This window comes from Etheostoma cragini, chromosome 7 (assembly GCF_013103735.1).
Source record: "Etheostoma cragini isolate CJK2018 chromosome 7, CSU_Ecrag_1.0, whole genome shotgun sequence".
In the NCBI taxonomy this organism is placed as follows: domain Eukaryota; kingdom Metazoa; phylum Chordata; class Actinopteri; order Perciformes; family Percidae; genus Etheostoma; species Etheostoma cragini.
This window is the reverse complement of record NC_048413.1, coordinates 23,112,311-23,116,769: the sequence shown is the minus strand read 5'-3', so window position 1 is coordinate 23,116,769 and position 4,459 is coordinate 23,112,311. Positions and strand designations below refer to the sequence as shown.

Here is a 4,459-nt window from a genome sequence, read left to right as displayed (position 1 = left end):
AAAGGATTCAGGTATCAGAAATTAGAGCCAAACTAACTCCGGGACATCCCTGCACATTACTCTTTCTTTAAAAACATCAGTCAGTTCAGCCTGGTTCTACTAAATCTGAGTGCAGTGCAGATTAAACTGGAATCAGTATCCAAATATTTGTCTGAACTTGAACCCCTCCAATCTACAGTGTTGATTTAGAACAATACCTAGCCAACAGACAGCCCTCTGCCCAAATCTAGCATATACCCACCAGTGCATTTGTCAATATTGTTCTCTACATCTCTCAGAGAGCCTTTACAGAAATCAAATCCTGCACACAATTACTGAAAGGACACGCTGAGCAGTAGTAACAGCCAACAAGGAAAACAAGCTTTAAATAAATTCTGCCATACTGTTTATATCATGGCTCTCCCTTTAATATCTCTAGCTAGATTAACCCATTGTGGTTAATGTTGCAAATCAATGAGCAGGGCTGCTTTATGGTTTTATTGGATTGGTAGCCTATATGATTATTTTGCATCAATGTTAACAGGAACGTTTTTCATGTAATTAACTTGTGTGTGAGTTTATTTTATTCATAAACATTTTCAACTGGTGGAGTTGCGGCTTCATTTTGTCTGACATGATAGTAAACCATTTTTACTGTGTTTTCTTTTGGACTGTTGGCTGGAACTAATATTCACGTGGAGAAAATGATGACCAAAACAGTTGTTGCTTCTGTGTTGTAATGCGCGTACCTGTACAAATCTCTTTTAAAGTCAGCAGCATTGACTTTAAACTCCACTGGAAAAATTTAACCCGTAGCAACTAAGTGTGCAGACCGGTAGGTAATAATGCAAGAGTGTGTGTGTGTGTGTGTGTGTGTGTGTGTGTGTGTGTGTGTGTCTGGCGTGCACACACATGCATTCCATATTGCCCGGAATTCACTCATGGTTCACAATAGTGTGCCTGCACCTTGAGGCCCTCATGCATCCGTTATGATTTTGCAACCTGCCGGCAACTCCACAAAGTACAAACCACCTGAGAATAATGTGCTCCACTAAGCACCTCATTACAGAAAGAGACCCTTTGTACCCCATTGAGGTGATAGGTAGTTGGGAGGAACAGAGTGACAGAGTGACTATCTCTTTCATAACAACATTTCTCAACTCCCAGTTTGTTCCATACTCAAACTGATAAACTGTACGTTGACCTGGTGGATCTAGAGCATGATCTATGTCTCTTGGGCTGGCAACATGGAGCGGGTGATGCTGAGAAACATAAGGCTGCATTAATAAAAGGCATGATACCATGCACTCTTGGAGATACAAGGTTTTACACCAAAAGGTGTGGGAGGTAAGTGATCGGTGATGCATGTTATTTTAGGGTGTAGCAGGAGAGCAACAACCCAGCAAATCAATCCCAAAATCCCAACAAAACAAGAGAAAAAGTAACATTCATAGCCTACAAATAGTGGAACTAAAAACACATTGGGCAAAATAACACAATATGTTCTTCAAAGAACAAAACATTAACTTTCCAATCTCTTAGTTGTCATTGCAGAGTACATTGTTTTTCATCAATTCTGACAGAGTCAAAGCAGCAACAACGACAAAAATGGAGCAGACCCTCGAGTTCCAGCTCACCACTACAAACAGCAGCATAGTGTTTGACAACTTATGCTAAAAAAAAGGTACAAAATAGAAAAGCATAAAGATTACGGGGTAAAGAAAAATCATACTGCACACATAACATTTCTTAAGTATAATTGAAATGTACGTTGTTTGATTTCTCTTCTGCCAAGAGAACCACTTTCAGCCTGAGTGGAAACGCCCGTACATGCCTCTCTTTCAATAAAATTAAAATAATTACCTATTCTCATTTAAAGCAGGGCGGTTTTGTTTAAATCGCAGCCTCAAAGTGAAACGTATTAGCGGGCAATTCAAAACACAAATAATACTTAATGGCAGTCTATGACCATTGAGGAGAAATAATTCATGATCACAAAATTTGGCTTATTCATGCAAAACCCACAACAGCAAGACAGTAAAGACTACTGTATGAACAATAACACTGGACATTGTACTCTGTTGACTAAGTAGTTGATATTATCTGATAATACACATGTAGGATGCAATATGGAGAAAAAAATGTATTTTCATGTCCAATAATGTCTATGGTTCCGAATAGTAACAACCTCTTCTCTAACTGTGAAAACGACTGAAGTCTATTCGGGTCCATTCTACTCCACTCAGCTCCATGCTGATCTGTCCCTTTGTCCTCCCTGCCTGCAGAGAGGAGTAGCCTCCTGCACATCAGAGACTGACAACATCCAGGAAAGAGCACTTGTAAACCCACGTCCACAACATTATCTGCCTGTCACTGCACTGACAAATTCAGAAATAATAGGAATTCAATGCAGAATAACAACCTTCAATTCGGTTTATTTTCCTATCGACGTTGTGGGGATTTGCGCACTAGCCCTGCAGCAGGCAGGCAGGAAGGCATACACATGTGGATGTGGAGGGAAGCACCCGCCTATAACAATAACACCCCACACAAAATAAAACAGGGCTAGTGTAGGAAGTTTTATCAGAATGCAAAATTAATTGGTAATGTGAAATGACATGTGTCCTTAACGAACGTAAACTCGGTTGAACGAGGAAACAAAGACGAACGCTTCAGGGTTGTTGTTTTTTGTTGTTGCTTATGTGCAGCGGTTCCCTCGTAACATGCTAACTGGATTGCGTTCCTGTCACAAAACCAAGCTAATGAATGCTCTCTTACCTGATGTGGCATTTTAAACCTTCACTTTGTGCAGTAGCAGAGAGGGCCCCAAATGTTGCTGCCAACTCGCCAAATTTCCGAGCCAGTGGAGTTGAAGGCAGCCTATTTATTATATTTTTTTAACAATTTCCCCACGCTGAAAAACTTTTCCTTCTTGTAAAAACAACAGTGTCAGTGATCAGGCAGGGCTTTCTAACGGTCAGTCGGGGGGCTGGGAATCGGGTAACGTTAAGAGTCTGGATTACGTCCCGTTATTTCTTGCATTTAACACAATTTGACGCCGAAAAACGATTAAAAAAAGATATCACTGTAATAGTTACCTTGCTCAAGCAAAGATACACACTTCTGAAAACAGGACTTTAAACCTTTCGCGAAACATTTTGGGACTTCTCGGACATTCCGCACACAACACATGATGCACGTTCATCCAAACTAAACTTTCAGGTTGCTGTATGATTGTTCACACTGCTTTTTACCCTCCGAATCTTGCTATTTTGTTAGGAAAACGTGGGACTAACAGCGGGGGTTTCGTCGTCCTCTTTCTCCACACATGAGCAGAACGGTAACGTCGTTAACGGGGCTCTGACACTAGCTAGCTAGTTGACAAGAATGGCAGCAGTACTAGCAGTTAAACGAAAATGTCCTATTCACCAACCGTGGATATTAGTATGTGCTGTGTCTACATGGTCTTCCTACAATGACAGTACGCCTCAGCTCACTGAGTATGTTGTTTGTGTCAGCGGTATGTCAAAATATTGCAGCACGCCAGAGAGCAATAACAACAGCTAACGCTACGCTTGCAGCAGCACACTTAACTGGCCTGGAAAGCGCGTGTGCATTTGTGCCTGAAATCAAATCTTAGCAAAACGAGACGAGAAAAAAGCAAAACTGCAATGCTATTATAACGTTCCATCTCCTTCCACTACACGGAAGACTCTTAAAGGTACAGAAAAGTGCTAAATAACTTACATTAGTCCATGCGAAGGGCAACGTAAGCAGACACGCTTGTTAGTCCAGTTTTTTAGATCTATATCAACATAGACTGGTCACAGGCAGCACTTCTCCATAGACCCGCCCCCCACGGTTTAACAGTCAGGCATATGTATACATATATATTATCCCCCCCCCGTGTCCAATCACAGCTCTCCACTCTGGAGGAGTGTCTGCTCCCATTGGTCACGAATCGTGTCAGTTTCGAGTCGAGTCTCCAGCTGTCTCCTTACCATATAGGGGTGTGTCCTGATGTACCACACAGTCTGAAAAGTAGCCTAGTAAACAATTTCGTGAAAAAAAGAATAGTTAATAAAACAATTAAATTACATCATGAAAATGCATAAATGAAAAGATCTAAACTTGTGATGTTCAGGGCGTTTGCTTGCCTGCATTTATAGAGACTGGAGAGATAGTGAGAAAAGTCAAAAAAAAAAAATGTATGCATTTGTGTGTGCAAATTTGTGTTTTGACAATGTTGAATTTTGAACTACGCATGTACTTTGTAAGTCCACATTTCTCATCCTTAATTATTTATGATTTAGCCTACCTATACATAATATATGAAAGTTCCTGCATCCTCTCTCTCCCTTCCTAAACTATGTCCTGGAAACGTGTGGTAACTGATAGTATACACATACCAAGAGCAGTAAAAAGACATTTTCACCAACCCACTAACAAGCTGGTCTGTGTCCATAGTGTGGGCCTATAA

At 40.8% G+C, this 4,459-nt stretch overlaps 1 protein-coding gene across 2 annotated transcripts in view; it reads right to left on the bottom strand.

Annotated features, from left to right (window-relative positions):
• Window positions 1-3,850, bottom strand: part of LOC117947284 (vitamin D3 receptor A) — a 67,665-nt gene extending 63,815 nt beyond the window's left edge. The window contains exon 1 of one of the 2 annotated variants that reach the window (XM_034876014.1): window positions 3,727-3,850. The gene's annotated coding sequence lies outside the window, so the exon portion shown is untranslated. Of the gene's footprint in view, window positions 1-2,757; window positions 3,195-3,726 lie in introns of those variants that run through there. The other variant, XM_034876015.1, reaches the window with a different exon arrangement.
• Window positions 3,851-4,459: the final 609 nt, after the last annotated feature.